Source organism: Dreissena polymorpha, chromosome 16 (assembly GCF_020536995.1).
Source record: "Dreissena polymorpha isolate Duluth1 chromosome 16, UMN_Dpol_1.0, whole genome shotgun sequence".
NCBI classification, from domain to species: domain Eukaryota; kingdom Metazoa; phylum Mollusca; class Bivalvia; order Myida; family Dreissenidae; genus Dreissena; species Dreissena polymorpha.
Genome location: NC_068370.1, coordinates 41091828 through 41112710, shown reverse-complemented (window position 1 = coordinate 41112710; position 20883 = coordinate 41091828). Strand labels below are relative to the sequence as shown.

The 20883-nt window shown below is 32.9% G+C and overlaps 1 non-coding gene across 1 annotated transcript; it reads right to left on the bottom strand.

Annotated features, from left to right (window-relative positions):
• Window positions 1–976: 976 nt before the first annotated feature.
• On the bottom strand, window positions 977–1059 carry Trnac-aca (transfer RNA cysteine (anticodon ACA)). Its single transcript has one exon. It is a non-coding gene; the product is annotated as a tRNA-Cys (tRNA).
• Window positions 1060–20883: the final 19824 nt, after the last annotated feature.

The following is a 20883-nucleotide window of genomic DNA, read 5'->3' as shown; positions in this document are numbered from 1 at the left end:
TAGGGGTTTGAACACCTGCATTGAACACCAGCGACATCACGTAATGTCCTGACACAGGCACACTGAAAATTCCGGATTTACTGCTGTATGCATTACCGACATTTGCGATGATTTCATCGAATATTATCGTCCGATGTATGCCTGAATTGACCATGTAGTTTGACAGTCCGACGCAAAAAGCGACTCGTCCTGGCAATTGACCTGAGTGATAATAAAACAAATAGCACCTTTAAATCCTTTAAATTAGTTTGTATAACATACGAGACATTGTATTATATGATAAAATACCATGTCGTTTAAGGTAGCGCACCTCTAAAGGACACATATCCAAATATAATCTAATTAATTATTTTCTTAATCAGCATCATTTCACTGAACTACATGCAAATTTGTAGGTAGGCTTTCCATGCTTTTTAAAAAAATATACCGTTTTTTTCAAAACCACCCTACGCTCAGCTTTTGTACAGTTCATTTTCACCCCTGGGGTATATAAAAGTTCCATAATTCATTCAAATTTCCAAATATGGGCATGCTGTTGGTGTGTATAGATGCAGTAAAGGTGTTTATAATTTAAACATTTTTTTTTACAAATTTTTATCTATGGAAGAGCGCCATGAAATGTAAGTGATTTCAGCCAAGTAAAAATTGGGTCGGTAAAACAAAGTGTCATAAATTTCAAAATTGTATCATTAAAGTTATATTTTAAACATAGTTTTTATAGAAACCCTATATACAGCAAAAATACCAAGAAATAGACAGATTTACCGTTTACTTTTTGAAATAAAAACAAAAATGCAACATGCATCATTCGTATTTTCAGCAGTTAATCACCCAATTTAGCCATAACGTTGTTTTAATTTTAAAAATTGAAGGATGTGCATAAAAATTTCAACATATTAAACAAAAAACATAGCATATATGCTACATTAAATCAAATTACGTTAGAAAAGAAATAAAACGTGTAGCAAAAAGTATGCGATGTCGGCAGGATTCGAACCTGCGCGGGAAGATCCCAAAAAGATTTGTGGTCCATCGCCTTAACCACTAGGCCACGACAACTTCAAATTTGTGCAAGCTTAAATTAGATATTCATAAGTAAACAGGTAAAAAGGCTCGCCAATCTTTGAAGAAATCGCGAAATCGTATTTTTTCAGATGATATTTGGATCAAAGTCAATATTTATTGTGAAAATAATGTATTCTAAAGGAATTACGTTAACATATTACAAAATTCGAACTTGAAAAAAATAAAATGCATCTCTCGGAAATAACCGATCATTTAAGATCGGCAATGATCGTAAAATAAATCGCGGGAAATCATTAGAGGTGCGCTACCTTAAGTGTTTTGAAAAGAAACAAATAAATACGCACTAAGAAATACAATGCACGTAAGGTTTTGAAATATAGCATAGTTACGTTTAACTATTTGCGGAGTTCGCATTTTGCTTGGTTCCATCGGTCTTGATAAATTGGTCGGTGCTTTCAGTTTAAAAGTAGATCGCTCGCTTTCCGTATTCGATTCCTGGAGCATATTATCATGAACAATTGAGTCACCATTTTGTTGCATCAGCGCCTTGACCAGCTTATCCAAGTTCTTAACCTTGGCCACAATATCGAAACCATCCTCTTCGCCACCGAATAGTTTTTCTATTTGTTCAAGTCTTTTATTTCTGTCTTCCAAAATTTCGATACGTTTTTCCAGAAACGCCATTTTTTGAAAGAGTTTATTAACAACAGCCATATCGATCTCTTGTCCTGACGTTATAAGAACGAGCAGAAAAAGACAAAAACTAAAGGAAGCGAAGCTCTTCATTTCAATTAAAGAAGTGTGACACAGCTAGCACACTTCACTTGAGTCAAAATGGTTCTGAAACTAAGGCATATTTTACAAGACCCACAGAGGCGGTTTTAGATAGATATGAATAGCGCACGCCCCCTCCGTAATATTGTATATATATATATATAATGTCAACAACCCATCTATTTATACTTTAGAAAATACATGAAAGTAAACTATACAGATCAAAATAAAATGATTGATGCATAGCTAAAATTATGAAGCGGTATTCAACGGTTGTGATGAATGAATTTCATAATCGCATATGCATTTCGAGGCCTAAGCAGAAACTGACAGATTCAATACTAGAATCTTTGCTACGTGAATGTGTTCGCAAGAATGTCATGTATCATGCATTTGCCTGGAACCCCGTAAGAACGTATTATTTATCTGTTGTCAAACTGTCATTTTTTAATTACTACTAAATGCGTTCGATAGTCTGTAATTGATGAAAGTGTTATGTGATTTGAAACATGCATAAGATCGTACGTTGTCGTTTGTTTTTAATTATTTTTACGCCACATATAGAATACACAATATGATAACGTTTTTTTCCAATTCTTGTTTTAATAGAGTATGAGCACAACATAGATCGGATTATTAGATACAAAAAAGCGTCAGTTGTGGACTGCAGTATTAAGAAAGTTCCAACCATTACTTCTCAAAACTCTTCAGCAGCCGCCCCTGGTTAATCGACAAATATCGCACGTTTTGTCTTCATTTCACGTCCGTTTTGATCGCACTATCGTCACGAAATCACGCATTCGACAGTCAGCAAGAATTTGGACAGTCGTGTTCACTATCTAAAGAATTAAGGACAATATACATCGGGCTTATTTTATTTGGCACACATAACATGACAACCTTTGTATGTCTGAAGATATTATTGTACGAGGGAATGGAAAATGATCAAGACGAAAACCCTTTTATGCACTTCTTAAACATTTAAATGTTTCAATAAGTGTGTCGGAAATGCATTTAGCACGAACAATGTCTTCACTTTGTGAATCATATCAAAGGTTTTACAAACCGATATTGTTCACTAATTGAAATAATTACATTAATCAGATTATTCACATGCATTTTGTTCATGTGGGTAAATTATGTGTGAAATATTTGAATCGAGATATGTTAAACAGATTTCATTTCAACTCATTTTATTCCATTATTTTCTTAAATAAAAGCATAAAACGAAACTATTGGTTTCACTGAAATAACGAAATTCATTAAAGTATGTTACGAATTTGTGTATGATTTATGATGAACCATTATTTAATAAATCATCATTCCAAAGTTGAAATGTTTTGGTAAAGCAATCCATGTATGCATTCATACATTTTTCAGATTTTCTATTTAACGTCCCACTTCGTCAAATGCAAGCGCAACTGAACTCAGTGGTTGTGTAGTGTTCATTGTAACTGGAACATTGGTATTTCCTTTAGCGACATCCTTTGAACTAAGCGGTTTTTAGATCATTAGAAGTCACATCAGCTTTGATCATTCTACGTGTGTATTCCCAGGCACCGTTTTCAGCTTAAAAAGGATTAAAAAGTCAACTGTCCCAACACGCTTACATTCAAATCTCATGTCATGTCTTACATTTAATATAACGCACAATATATTGTTACTAATTTCTTCATAGAATGAAATATTTTTTAAGAGATATCACCGTAATTTTACCATCAGTCTAGTTTCGATTTTACATTAGGGCATTAATAGTGGAGTTACATTTAATCGAATCACGTGGTCATTTTGTGAATATAGCGCTCTTTGCGTTGCGTTCTATTGTAACGAAACGTTTTATGCTCATAAATAGAATAAGTAAAAATGATAAACACGGTTGTTTAGGAAATCGATTGCAAATCATTAACGTAAACGTAAATAGTAACAGTAATATTTTATTTGAATATTCAAATGCTGTACTAGTATATATGACGCGCCAATCACGACCAGGCTGACACAATCGTGTGATGTTGATAATGAATCTTCGTATATTGATTGTATTAAATGATGCATTGAATAGGTTGCAAATATTAAACAATTGTTAAACGAATATGGATTTTCCATTTTGTTTAAAATAAATATAACAAGTAGAAATTATTTTGTGTGTGAATTAAAATGCAGACATATTGACACCCTAAAGCAGGAATGATTTGGTAATATGAATTGACGTTCTATTATATAAACGTATAGAATTTTAAAATCTGCTTTTTGATATGAATATTTCTCTTACTATTGCCCAACTGTCATCGTGTATACGTTTTAAAATTAAGGTATTCTGCAATATTCCTTGTGAAACAATTTCCATCGTGAACAACGTTATTTTCTTTGCTGTAATTAAACGGACATAGAGGATAATTCTTAATAATTTGTGTTTGTCCATGCTATCGTTCACTACGTCAGAATTACATTTAACGTATTTATAACATGAACCCATACGTTATCATGTTCTATAGTGTATTAACATCAACATTTTTATAGGAAATTATTAATGTATGTAAATATACAAAAGAAGCCGACACGAAACGAAATTTTATTATTAATGCCATTAATTTACTTATTTATTTTCTCTACATACCATGAATTAAGTCTAAATATCACTTTTCAGTCATTGATATCATGCGAATTAATTTATCTCCTAGTGTTGCATTTGTGTTGAATAAAATCATATATACAATTGTCAACTCAACGTAATAGTTTATCCGTTTTGCCATTAAAAATAGTACGTTTTTTAGTTACAAAATGGTTGTTTTTCTCTTATTTATTCTTTTTGAAATCTCATTGAATTGACACACACGAACACACACACACCACACACACACACACACACACACACACACACACACACACACACACACACACACACACACACACACACACACACACACACACACACACACACACACACACACACACACACACACACACACACACACACACACACACACACACACACACACACACACACACACACACACACACACACACACACACACACACACACACACACACACACACACACACACACACACACACACACACACACACACACACACCACACACACACACACACACACACACACACACACACACACACACACACACACACACACACACACACACACACACACACACACACACACACACACACACACACACACACACACACACACACACACACACACACACACACACACACACACACACACACACACACACACACACACACACACACACACACACACACACACACACACACACACACACACACACACACACACCTTTGTACCTCTGTATAAGTCTACATAAACTTGTCCGTACTGTCTATATTAATTTTGAAATAAACTTGGAGGTCAAAAATTGAAATGTCAGTCCCTTGTCGCTTTTTGTCAGGTGATTGTATTTTTTCGAAAACAAGTCGCGTTATTTATAATACATGGGCTAATTTTGGTATCAGAATCTTGATCAATAATGGCAATAAAGACATTATAAGCCACCAAGACCAAGATAAATAACACATTAAGATATGGTTCGTCGTAAATCACTTCGACTTCAAGTAACAGCGAGGGATTGGATGATACTGTGCAATCCTGATCAATTAACATGAGGCCTATACCTGTTTCGATATTTATGTCGATATTCAAACTGATGTATTAATTGTGATATTGCAATAACTATTTTATTTTGCCTACATTAGCGGCATTCTATACAAATAACTTAAAGTGTCTAAATTCTGAGGGAATCAAGTCGATCACAAACTTCTTTTTACAATGAACACTTGTGACGTATGTCTGTCTTCTGTCAGTAGTATTGAGTTTAGTTTTGTAAATTCTTTTGTTACAAATCATTTTTGTAATACATCTCCGAACCTGATTATGCAAACGTGATGAAATATATTTGTTCGATTACTTCTGTGCTATCATTGTGTACGTAGAGCGTGCGATTCACGAAGAAAACAAACTATGCAGTAAAACCAAATGCGTTGATAGTGACAATCATGACAAAACACATCGCGTGATTTGAATTCGCAAAACTGAACATTTTATTGCATGTATGCAGAGCCCATAACACACACGCATAAGCGTGCTTCAAAACTAAACTAAACAAGAGCACCGCCTTGCGGGTGCAGACCGCTCATCTATTTTTCTTTTTAATGGTGTAGGGACCTATCTTAATTTCAATCACAAAGGAGGGAGGGGTGAAGTGGAGAGGGATGTATAGTGTCAAAAAAATATTATTATTTTTTTTTTGGGGGGGGGGAGATTTTTGGGTGGGATGGTTGGACGGTATTTCAGAAATAAAATTATATAAATAAATATTTGTGTTTTTTTAACCAAGTTTGAAAAAAACTAAAGATGTGTTTGTCAGAAACACAATGCCCCCTATTGTTTTTTTTACCTTTGACCTTGAAGGATTACCTTGACCTTGAACTTCAACTACTCAAAGTGTGCAGCTTTATGAGAACGCCACTTTGCAATATTATTTTTTTGACCTTTGACCTTGAATGATGACCTTGACCTTGAAGGATGACATTGACCTTGAACTTCCACCACTCAAAATGTGCAGCTTCATGAAAACGCCGCTTTGAAATAATAAAAAAAATACCTTTGACCTTGAAGGATGACCTTGACCTTGAAGAATGACATTGACCTTGAACTTCGGCCACTCAAAATGTGCAGCTTAATAAGAACGCGGCTTTGATTGTTTTATTTTTTTGACCTTGAAGGATGACCTTGACCTTTAACTTCCACCACTCAAAATGTGCAGCATTATGATAACGCCGCTTTAATTTTTTTTAACTTTGACCTTGAAGTATGACCTTGACCTTGAAGGATGGCCTTGACCTTGAACTTTCACTACAAAAAATGTGTAGCTTCATGATAACGCCGCTTTGAATTATTTTTTTTGACCTTGATGGATGACCTTGACCTTGAAGAATGACGTTGACTTTGAACTTCCACCACTCAAAATGTGTAGCTTCATGAGAACGCCGCTTTTATTTTTTTTCATTTTTTTTTACATTGAAGGATGACCTTGACCTTTAACTTCCACCACTCAAAATGTGCAGCTTCATGATAACGCCGCTTTGAATTTTTTCCTTTAACCTTGAAGGATGACCTTGACCTTGAAGGATGACCTTGACCTTGAACTTTCACCACTCAAAATGTGAAGCTTCATAATAACGCCACTTTAAATATTTTTTTTACCTTTGACCTTGAAGGATGACCTTTGAACCTGAAGAATGACCTTGGCCTTGAACTTCCATCCCTCAAAATGTACAGCTTCATTAGACGTCGCTTTGAAATTTTGTATTATATTTTTACCTTTGAGATTGAAGGGTGACCTTGACCTTGAAGGATGACCTTGACCTTTAACTTCCACCATTCAAAATGTGCAGCTTCATGATAACGTCGCTTTGATTTTTTTTACCTTTGACCTTGAAGGATGACCTTGACCTTAAAGGATGACCTTGACCTTGAACATCCACCACTCAAAATGTGTAGCCAAATGATAATGCCGCTTTGATTTATTTGTTTGACCTTTGACCTTGAAGGGTGACCTTGACCTTGAAGAATGACCTTGACCTTGAACTTCCACCACTCAAAATGTGCAGCTTTATGAGAACGCCGCTTTGAATTAAAAAAAAAAATGACCTTTGACCTTAAAGGATGCCCTTGACCTTGAAGGATGACCTTGACTTTGAAGGATGACCTTGACCTAGAACTTTCACCACTCAAAATATGCAGCTTCTTTAGAACGCCGCTTTGAAACTATTGATTTATTTTTTTACCTTAAAGGATGACCTTGACCTTCACCTTCTACCACTCAAAATGTTCATCTTCATGAGATACACATGTATGCCAAATATCAAGTTGCTATCTTCAAAAGTGAAAAAGTTATGGCCAATGTTTAAGTTTTTTTCGGACGGACGGACAGACTTACTGACATACTGACGGACAGATCAACTGCTATATGCGACCCTACCGGGAGCATACAAATTATTTTTTTGGGGTGGGGGTATAGTATGAGGGTGTGGTGGTCATTTATTAGATATTCTTTAATAAAAAATAATGGGGGGATTGAGGGGAATTTGGGGTGGATTCTGGGGGAATGGGGATTGGTTTTGGTAGAGTCTGTTGTGGTATGTCAGGTAAGAGTTGTTTTGTCAAAGTATCAATCGAATTTGATCATAAATAAAGAAGTTATGGCAATTTTTGCAAAATTTAATAATTTGACCTTGAGAGTCAAGGTCATTCAAAGGTCAAGGTAAATTCAACTTGCCAGGTACAGTATCCTCATGATAGTATGAACGTATTTGAAATTTAAAAGCAATAGCCTTGATACTTTAGAAGTAAAGTCGATATAAACACAAAATGTAACCATATATTCAAAGTTGCTAAATCAAAAAAGAGTAAAGTGGACCAAAACACAAAACTAAACCACATTTTCGAGTATAAAGAGCCCATAATTTCGTCAAAATGCCAGTCAAAGTTACATTACTTTGCCTGCACAGTCCCCTTACGATAGTTAGTAAGTGATGCAAGTATGAAAGCAATAGCTTTGATATTTTAGGAAAAAAGTGGACGTAAACACAAAACTTATCCAAATTTTCAATTTTCTACGTTTAAAAAAGGCACATTATTCTGTCAAAATGCAGTCAGAGTTACATAACTTTGCCTGCACAGTCCCCTTATGATAGTAAGTGTTGCAAGTACGAAAGCAATAGCAATATTCGATAAATGTTACCATGTAACAATTAATACGTGGTACTTAACTACTACGCACGATTACATATGCCTCTCTCGGTCATCATCCGAAATGACGAGACTTTACCTTCGGATAGGCAGTTTTCGATTTAAAACGTGTTTAAACAGTGGATTAATGCAAAGTTGAAATGCAGCCGCGCAAAGTAAGAAATGAGGAATTATTTTGGAATTTACAAAAGGAACGTTGAAGGTACATAAACATGTACATTGACGTTGCCAATAAAATAAAACTGTTGTCAAGAGAGTGCAGATGGTATAACTTGAAAAGTGGATTGAAATAGTCATTATCCCTGCATGCATGAGGAAACTGGTGCTTATTCAGTTCCCCATTTATGCTTGGAAATTCGTCGAAGGCTGGAGAAGAGAGGTAACTGCGCGTGGACCAGATTATGGATATGAAAAACACATAACAGGGCTTAAACGGCACGTGAATTTCATTCTTAATACACGATTTCTCCCGTTTAAGCTCTCCTTTTGCCAAGTTTCTGCACCCCGCTAGAGGGCATTATAGACGAGTTAATTGTTATTGTTTACATTCGGGATTTTCCGCGCATGCGCACTGACTGGTACATATTAAGAACCAATTAATGTACATTCATATATATAATTTCCTCTTTATAAAAATACAAATTAGTTATAAGCATCAGAGTAAACGTGGTCGGAAGACTAAATACTGACAATAAACACAACAAAACAATAAATTAGCAGTATTCTTTTTTATAGTAAGACTTTAAAAAATTATATTTCAAAACTTATAAAACATATATTAATTTGATTATAATTACAAACGGTGTGGATATTGTTATTGTTCATCAGCGATCGAAAGTGTATTATAAGAGGCGCATTTAATCAATTATAAAAAAAAGCCATAAAAAACGGAATAAAATACCCGGATTTCAAAAACTGGTTGGAAAAGCCGTGGCCGAAAAAAAAATCCTATTCGAAGAGGGTAGAAAATCCCGCTCGTGCTTTAACCAGAGTGGAATCAAATAAATAATAAATAGCCTATAGAAACTGTGCATTGAAAAACTTGTATTTACATTTTATTCACATGGTTTACCTGCGCTAATAATGTCTGTAAAAGGTCCCTATATGTAATGGGGTCCCATGCGGCCTTTCAGCTATTATTATTTATTGTTGTCTTTTAAACGTCCAAAATAATATCAAAATATATTGCACAACACTATTTAAGTTACAGTATGTGAAAAAGATAATTAAACACTACCTCTACCTCTTTTAATCAAGTAGCATATAAAATCTAGCTACGCACATGCATTGTGTTGTTATTATAACGCAGTTACGCCCCTTGTTATAAAAATATCGCGCTTCAAAATGAGTATGTTAAATTGATGAACTTATTACAAATAATTAATGAAAGCTCTAAGGAGAGTATAATACGAAATATTGTTCTATCTTAACACAATAATAGCTATATATTGTCTTTTATTAATTCCAAGACTGTAAATATTTTATTGTGTTCTTTCTTAAATAGCCCCTTTTTTCATATATTCATGCTTTCTGTTTTTGAGAGCACTACACTTTCCCCTATGCTTTTGATATATGTGTGCTTTCAAACAGTTTATGTATACTAAAGCAGTTGTTTTTGAGTGTGACGTCTTAATGTGAATAATTATATACATATGTTTAATGATCTATTTATCTTGTCAACTTGTTCCGGTTCATATTTTATATATTACTTGTAATACAACATTACTGCAACCAATCTTTTTTCCAGATACTTATTATCTGGAAACCGTTTTCTTATTTCTTAATCTTAAGCACTTGTTTTTGTGATCATTAATATGCTCTACTTATCATCTTATTAGCTGGAATCCATACATTTTTTGCATTTTATCAGTAATTACGCTGATACCATATACTATGCATATAAATATTGCTATCCCTGCTAGCGTGACCCTTGATTTTTATTGATTTTAGAAAAAAGTCTGTATTAGTGTGTTATATATACAGTTTTTTTTTCTTTCTGTGTGCATATAGTCCAACATGTATATATTCCTCATGTATGATAGTGTTAGAATTGTATTTTGATACACCATGTTATGCATGTAACAAGAATCCAGTGAAACTATTTAATTTAGATTTAAACATATTTAATAATAATCACATTCATATGATTATGTAACTAAGCATGACTTTCTTTTTTTGATGGGTTCAGGACACGCTTCAAAATATAAATACATCTGCTATTGTCAAATTTTAACTCAATACCCAGTCATTCAGTGTTACCAATTACTAGATAACTAATGCACTTTAATACCTTCAATTCAATAATTTTCATTTAACAGGTTAATTTGAAATGCATAGTTGTTCAAGGTATTAAAAGTGGAAGACTTAAATCATCCTTTTATTTTTTTCATTTAACACTTTATAAATAGCAGTCCTTATTAATATATTAACAAAAATCTTACTTCATTTTCGCTTTCATATGAAATTTATTTTAAGTGTTGAGTGAAATTTGGATGTAAAATATAATTACACTGTCTTATTCAATATCTCTGTCTTCAAGAGTATTCTCTGTTCTTAAAAGATCAGTTATACAATTATTAGGAGAAGTAACATGCTTGTCAAATTATATACCTTTTCTACATGCTGATTAAATTATACTGATAATACAAATTAAAAAGAAATAAAAAGTTACTCAAACTAAAGTGTAGTTAACATGCTTGTCAAACCTAAGTTCTCACTTGTATTAAAATTGATTATATAGCTATATTCATTCTACAAATCAAAATTAACTTATGTGTTAACATAATCAAATATAGACAAACCAATTATTAAATATATAAATGCTCCTAATTAAAATTTCTCCAGCATAGGGTTTGATGTGATCATGCAAGTAAATAGAATTATCACTTACACATTAGAGTTATTGATTTTATAGATGTAACGATTTATTATGCTGTTTATCATACAAACTGGCATATCTAACTTGTACCTTAGCTTTGTTTATGTTATAAGTTTATGTTATAAGTTTATGTTACATAAGCAAAACTGTTTTAGAAATCACCTTTTAAAGCATGTGTACTTAAATTACATATAACAATCCTAAATAGAAGTTGCAATTATTTTTGTTAATATCAATGAAAAACCATTTAAACCATTTAATTCAATAGAGGTTTCTACAGTATAGGAGAAGTTGTTTCATTTAAAAAAAAGAAACAACGCCAGAGAAGAAACGCAACATTATATTATGATTGATCCATGTGTTTGAAACTTATGTGTACTTCAATTACATATATTAATCATAAACATATGTTTTCATTAATGTGATAATGCTTTTATCCATGGGTACGAAACGTATTTGTTTTTTCTTCTATGTTTATCTAAAAACATTTGGAAAAAAAATATTTTTATTAATTTGCCAAATTTTTTATCCATGTGTATGAAACTTTATTGTTTTTTTTCTCCATGTTAATCTGAAAATCTTTGAAAAAATAATCCTATTTGTTACCGCCTCAGAATGACATCCGTTGTTGCAAACTTCATTGTGCAAAGTTTTAACCAACAATCTCATAACCAGCGCGTAATAGATCTTTTAGTTAATTCTACTATTACATGTATAAATTTGTAAATACTCTATGCCAAGCATACGTTATTGTTATGCACTTATGATCACATGAAAATAACAATAATCTTCCATAAGAATTCTAAACGAAGTACATTTACTGTTTTCTTATATAAATAAAAAAAGTTATTCATTTCTTAATAACATTGTATAAGCTTATATCTGCATTTAAACAAGAGCACCGCCTTGCGGGTGCAGACCGCTCATCTATTTTCTTTTTAAAGGTGAAGGGACTCTCATTTTCAATCACAAAGGAGGGAGGGGTGGAGTGAAGAGGGGTGTATAGTGTGGGGGTGTGGACATATTACATTATTTTCCAAAAATGCAAAAAAAAAAATTCGGGGGGGGGTATAGTGTGAGGGTGCGGTGGTCATTTGTGAGATGATCTTAAAAAAATAAATAATAAAAATTAGGGAGGATTCGGGTGGGGGAAGGGGGGGGGGGGTTGGGGGGATTCTTGGGTGCGATAATTGGACGGTATTTCAAACATAAAATAAAAAAAAAAATATTTGGGGTTTTTAACCGTATACAAAAAAATGGGGGGGGGGGGAGGGTGGGGTGGGGGGGTATAGTGTAAGGGTGTGGTGGTCATTTGTGAGATGATCAAAAAAAAAATTAGGGGGGGATTTGAGGGGGGGGGGGAATTCGGGGGGGGGGGAGGGGGGAAGGGCACAGGGGATGGTTTGGGTTGAGTCTATTGTGGTATGTCAGGTAAGAGTAGTTTTGTCAAAGTATCAATCAAATCTAATCATAAATAAAGAAGTTATGGCAATTTTAGCAAAATTTAATAATTTGACCTCGAGAGTCAAGGTCATTCAAAGGTCAAGGTAAAATTCAACTTGCCAGGTACAGTAACCTCATGATAGCATGAAAGTATTTGAAGTTTGAAAGCAATAGCCTTGATACTTCAGAAGTAAAGTGGATCGAAACACAAAATTTAACCATATATTCAAAGTTACTAAGTAAAAAAAGGGCCATAATTCCGTAAAAATGACAACCAGAGTTATGCAACTTGTCCTTTTACTTTACCCTTATGATAGTTTGCGTGTGTTCCAAGTATGAAAGCAATATCTTTGATACTTTAGAATAAAGTGGACCAAAACACAAAACTTAACCAAATTTTCAATTTTCTAAATATAAAGGGCCCATAATTCCGTCCAAATGCCAGTCAGAGTTACATAACTTTGCCTGCACAGTCCCTTTATGATAGTTAATAAGTGTTGCAAGTATGAAAGCAATAGCTTTGATACTGTAGGAATAAAGTTGACCTAAACACAAAACTTAAACAAATTTTCAATTTTCTAAGTATAAATAGGGCACATAATTCTGTCAAAATGCCAGTCAGAGTTACATTACTTTGCCTGCACAGTCCCTTTATGATAGTCAGTAAGTGTTGCAAGTATGAAAGCAATAGCTTTGATACTTAAGGAATAAAATGGACCTAAACATAAAACTTAACCAAAATTTTCAATTTTCTAAGTATAAAAAGGGCACATAATTCTGTCAAAATGCATGCCAGAGTTATCTAACGTTGCCTGCCCAGTCCCCTCATGATAGAAAGTAAGTGTACCAAGTTTGAATGCAATAGCATTGATACTTTCTGAGAAAAGTGGACCTAAACGCAAAACTTAACCAAAATTTTCAATTTTCTAAGTATAAAAAGGGCACATAATTCTGTAAAAATGCACGCCAGAGTTATCTAACTTTGCCTGCCCAGTCCTCTCATGATAGTTAGTGAGTGTACCAAGTTTGAATGCAATAGCATTGATACTTTCTGAGAAAAGTGGACCTAAACGCAAAACTTTACCGGACGCCAACGCCAACGCCGACGCCGACGCCGACGCCAAGGTGATGACAATAGCCATAATTTTTTTTCAAAAAATAGATGAGCTAAAAAGGGGAATGAGAAAACAAAAAAATCTTAATCATATTGTTTATCAAAAATTAAATCAACTTAATAATTTTTAATAACATTATAGTGATCGATATCTGCTCTTAAAAATACTACGAAAATTACTTTATTTAAACATAACTTTTCGAAAAATAATTCTGAAATTAACTATTTAATGATTGCATATGTCTGTTTATTTTGTAATGGTGAGCCAAGCTGCCGTTACACATATTGTCTTTATTACTTTTACTTTTATGTTTTTCTTGGTTTATTGTGTGTTTTTTAGCATCCATCCACTATACGTAGATGATGCTAATGCTTTTTTTCTATGTCTCCATTGGGGACCAGTCGTTTTTTGTGGTTTCTTTACACCTTTGTGATTACTTCTTTTCACTTCTTCATTTCTATGGAATGTTTATCTTCTTGTATCCCTAATTTTTGTTTTCTATTTTTGTTTGCATGTATGGACATTTTATGTCTGATAATAGAAAGCAACTGGACATGTTTTAAAATTGAAACTAACTGGACAAGCACACACAAATCATCATTTACAACACCATTCACCATTTTAAATGATTAAATTATGTACTTTGAATGTAAAAGGGCTAAACAATAAAGATAAACGCATAAAAATCTTCAAATGGTTAGACGAAAAAAAAAGTATATGCCTATTACAAGAAAGTCACTTGACACATACTTTAGCACAAACCTTAAAAGATGAATGGGACGGAGACATCTATCTCAGTGGACAACATACTAATAAACAAGGCAATGCCTTTCTAATAAAAAATAATATAGGGATCACAGTCGATAACTTTAACGAAATGATAATTGGCAGACAAGCACGTATAGATATTAAAATACACGAAACACAATTAACATTAATCAAAGTTTACGGCCCTAACAAAGATGATTCCACTCTTTACGAAACATTACAATCCTTTATAAATAATAACCAAGATAAAAACATTATAGTCGGTGGTGATTTCAATACTGTTCTTAACCCATTATTAGATAAAAAGAAGGGAAACATTTATACTCATCCTAAAAATAGAAACATTTTATGTAACATAATTGAAAACTACAATATGATAGACATCTGGCGTACAATATATCCAAACGAAAGCAAATTCACCTGGCACGCAAACACAAAACCAACAATATTTTGTAAATTTTACTATTTTTTAATATCTGAGTCTCTTTGCAACATTATTGACACATGTAACATAAAACCAGGATTTATGACTGACCACTCTCTAGTTGAACTTAAACTGCACAATATACAACCTGAAAGAGGCCCAAGATACTTTAAAACCAACAACATCATCTTATTAGATACACAATATCAAATACAAATAAAACTGGAAATATTAAATACAGTTCATAAAAACAAAGATGCAAACCCAACCACCTTATGGGAAGTAATAAAAGGAAATATACGTAAAACAACAATTAGATACACATCATTTAAACAAAAAGAAACACACAAACTTGAAACTGAAACCATCAAAACCATTGAAACACTTGAAAAACAATTGCATCAAACAAACACAAATGATACCACCGACATTGAAAATGAAATAACATTAAAAAAACAAATATCAGATGGAATCTATCATACACATCTCAATGGAATAATACTAAGAGCGCGTGCACATCATGTTGAACACAATGAAAACAAAATACAAAATACTTCGCAAACATCGAAAAACGTAGAAGTGAGCAAAAAAACTGTACACAAATTAGTAGTCAATGGAGAAGATATAAAAAACAGAACTCAAATACTAGAAGAACAACGTTTATCTTTCGAAACCTTCTATAAACGAAAACATGTTGAAAATAACACTCTTTTTAAAAATACACATCACACTTTTAATCAAGAAGAAAAACTATTGTGTGACGGATTACTAAATGAATATGAATGTGGATTAGCACTAAAAGAAATGCAAAATAACAAAAGTCCAGGATCTGATGGCATCACCATTGAGTTTCATAAAATATTTTGGAATGATATCAACACGCATTTAATTAATTCACTAAACCATTCATATAATATTTAAAAACCTAACTACGCTTCAAAAACAAGGTATAATATAACTCATTCCAAAACCTGGACAAAACTTAGAATCCTTATCAAACTTGCGCCCAATTAGCTTACTAAACAATGATTATAAAATTGCAACTAAAAGTATAGCAAACAGAATAAAAAAATATTACCATCAATCATTTCAAAATCTCAATCTGGTTTCATAAAAGGACGTTACATTGGTGAAAACGTTCGTCTTATCCAAGAATGCATAAAGTATTTCAACAATTCAAACAATCCTGGTCTAATATTCTTTGCAGACTTTGAAAAGGCATTCGATACGCTTGATCATTCATTTATGTTCTCTTGCTTAGAAAATATCAACTTTGGTGAAAGTCTCATTCAATGGGTCAAACTATTCTATACCGATATTAACAGTATAATCATTAACAATGGCTTCTTTTCAAACAGTTTTAACATCGAACGAGGCGTTCGACAAGGATGTCCACTCTCATCATCGCTATTTATTATTTGCAACGAGTATCTATCACATTACATTCAATCAAATAAAAACATAAAAGGCATATCACTAGAACCTGATGAAGATATCAAACAGTCCCTATTTGCGGACGATGCAACTTACTTCTTAAACGACAAATACGATTCTTTCCATAACATAATAGAGTCACTAACCTTTTATGGAATGACATCGGGTCTTAAACTAAACAAAAGTAAATGTACTGTGCTACGAGTAGGTAAATTAAAACAAAGTAATGCCCTATATAAAAAAGGAATGAAATTTAATTGGACATCCGATGAAGCCACAACGTTAGGAATCACTTTCACAAATAATGAAAAGGATACAGTTCTTAAAAACATACTACCAAAATTACAGAATTTTAAAAACTGCTTAAAATCATGGCATCACCGTAAACTTACACTAATCGGAAAAAACTCAGTATTGAAAACGTTTGCACGTCCTAAATTAATTTATGTATTAACAGTTCCCCCAAATCCGCAATATGATATTAATAACGATATAAAATCAGAAATATTTAATTTCATATGGGACGGTAAGCCTGATAAAATAAAACGAACTCAGTTAAATCAATCTGTAGAACGAACATTGACTCATTCTTGAATGCAATCAAATGCAGCTGGGTTAAAAGATACCTAGATAATACCAATACGAGTAAATGGAAATTATTCTTCCAGAAAATTCTAAAAAAATATGGTGACTCCTTACTCTTTAAATGTACCATCAGAAATACTATCTAACATGAAATTGCAAACGAAAACATATTTCTATCTGATGTTCTATCAGCATGGAGTGATGCCACTCATAACCTAGAAACCAAAACAAACAGTAAAACAATTTTATGGAACAATAAAGACATAACTTCGAACAATAGGACATTTTTCTATAAAGATTTGTTTGAACGAAGCATTAAATATGTCGACCAATTATATGACTACAGAATTAGGGATTTCTACTCATTTAATGATATATGCTACATATACGGAATACCTTCAAATAACTTTTTGAAGTACTACACACTAATCAAAAGCATACCCATACATATTAAATCTGAAATCAATACAAATATTACACCATGTACTCAAACAACATTCGTAGAAAACATACTTGTAAGAAAAAACAAAACAAATAAAATATTTTACACATACAAATTAAAAACCCTACAGAAAACTCTAAAATCCAAAATAAAATGGCAAGTCCTTTTCGGAGAACATGAACTTAATTGGAACACATATTTACCATGCCATATAAAGTAACTATTGAAAGCACACTGAGAAATTTTCAATATAAATACATCCATTGAATTATAGCTACAAATAAATATATCTTTAATTAAATGCAAATTATCTAACTCAAATCTGTGTGACTTCTGCGGTAAAAACATTGAAACTATAGAACATCTTTTTTGGGAGTGCAAACACATCCAGCCTATTTGGAATCAAATAATATCCTTTCTTGAACAACAGCAACTAAACGTTAAATTATCTTTCTTAAATGTAAGTTTCGGAATAAACTCATTGAAATCAATAGAATGTAAAAATATTGTGAATTTTATTCTTATATTGATGAAATATTTTATCTTTAACATGAAGTACAAAAAACAAGTGCCAAATTTTAATTGTTTTGTCCATAGTCTTAAACTAAAAATCCATATTGAGAAAGAAATAGCCCTCAGTAATGACACATAACAAATCTCTGAACACAAATGGAATCGGATTAAATTCTGATAATGTTTTGTCCACTTATATACATTTCACTCTAATATTAGTTCATCTTTCTAAAAGATTTTTGTTTATTTTTTTATTTTCATCTTACAAGATCATTGTGAATATAGAACCAAACACACAAGTCCAGTATGCTTTCTTCCGACTTTATACAACTCATCATTTTCATAACTATTCCTCTGTTGTTCTTTTCTTTTCTCTCTAAAATAAATATATAAATTAGCATATCTAGTATTTACTTTATTGCTAATCACTATGTTGTATGATCATATACATGTATACATTGTATGTATTATATTGAATAAAAAAAAACAAAAACAAAAAAAAACGGAATACATTACAATCGTTAAATGTTGTGGTAATTTTCTTTACCATAGAATGAATTTTCGTTTCCATTGAATGACAATATTAATAAATTTTAATATACAAATGGAAATAAAACCTGCATCTTGTTTAAATTGAACGGTCTTTGCATGTATATTGAAATCTCTTAACAAGTAATAAGGAGTGATACGTGTAACAATCTAGCATTTTATGATAAATAAATATATTGATTTAATTTATTTTACGCAAATATTATTTATCCATTGAGATTGCATGGTTTCATCATGGTGTTACGTGCACGTACAATCTTTACACTAAATTGCCGAGTTAACATTTGCCGGTACCCGCGTTAAATACATCAATTGTGTAGCAGTAATATTGCACAACATTTTAAATTTAAAGTTATAAAGCACTGTATTATTATACACTGCTAACATATAAATACACATGTTCCTGTTAATCCGTTTCGGACAAATATCTTCTTTTTTTAATATGTTAAATTATTTATTAAAGCAAATGTTACGTATTTTGGCTTTAATATTTGGCTTGCTCAATATGACTGCTCAATATGCCAAGAGATGAAATGGAGGTATCATAAAGTCTGCCACATGTGGTCTATGCAGGGACCCAATTAAAGTATAGGTCCCACTGTTTATGACACCGGCATGCTTTTTCTGTTATTGTCAGTCTCCGATCATAACGAGATAATATGCTTGTGACGAACAACGGTGCAATTAAACACCAGGTTAGAAATGCTGAAACAAAAGTGTCGAAATGGGTGTGCACAATTTAATAAAACAATTAGATTTATGAATTTATTTGTTGTGTAACAAGGTAAGTTTGTACAGATATATTAAGGTTAAAATCAGTTACTATATGTTGCGAACAAAAAGCGATCTATCTGTTGTTTGTTTTCATCATTATTTGTGTTCTTTCATTTAATTTAATTTATTCTAAAATAATTTCAATTTCTTAAATTTTGTATCTAAAATGGACGTGAAGATGCGTTTAGTAGAGATTTTTGTGGTAACCGTAACCACGTACCGAGCTCGTAGATAGTGTTCCACTCCAGAGCTCGTTCTTAGTAAAAACAAATAATAACAACAATATAATCGTTCCAAAAATGAATTTCCACGCATGCTTATGTTTTGTTCAGACATAAATAGTAAAATTATATTTAACACAGTTCATGATTATCAATAAAAACGACGATTATGTCAACCTTCTCTATATGCGCTTATATGAATTCCACCTCTTTTTGCCAACCAGTGGGCGGAGTCTAAACTTTGCAGGTATGTGTGACGTCACGCGTTAACTCGTTTATAGATAGAGTTTATGCAATAATACAATAACAGGACTATACTTTAAGATAGAATAAGAAGTTTATCGAATTAGCTACTCATGTATTCGCACTATTGTACTTTCATTTGCAGTTGATACTTAAAATACCTGAGCCACTAGCTGTGAAACAAATTAATGAAAACGACCACACAGTCTAAATTATTCATTTTTTTGTGAGAGTGTGAAAATGATGAATATTCGTAATAAAATTTGAATTGTCAAAATGAGCTTACGACCGACCGACCGACCGACCGACCGACCAACCGACAGACAGAGAGACAGACAGAGAGACAGACAGAGAGACAGACAGACAGACAGACAGACAGACAGACAGACAGACAGACAGACAGACAGACAGACAGACAGACAGACAGACAGACAGACAGACAGACAGACAGACAGACAGACAGACAGACAGACAGACAGACAGACGGACGGACGGACGGACGGACGGACGGACGGACGGACAGACGAAGCGGCGTCTATATGCTCCCCCCCCCAAAAAAAAAAAAAAAATTGGGGGGAGCATAATGATATTTTTTTCCAAAGATTAGCTGAAAGCGGACATTTTGATTGACCGCTGCGGAATTGACCATTCGCCAAATTATCGATCGCTCCGCCCACATAGTCACGTGGTCTAGTGATTAGAAAACTCCGACAAGCAGATCGCAATTATAGAGGATTACGTGAGGGAAATTCTATATTTGTAATGATGTATTATGCTCTTTTCTATAATATAAATTATTAAAGCCGCTCACTAAACTTAACTGCTTTGTAAAACATTAACACAATCATAAATACTTTAGAGAGAAATGGCGTAATCAAAATAAATGAGTTAACGGCAGACTGA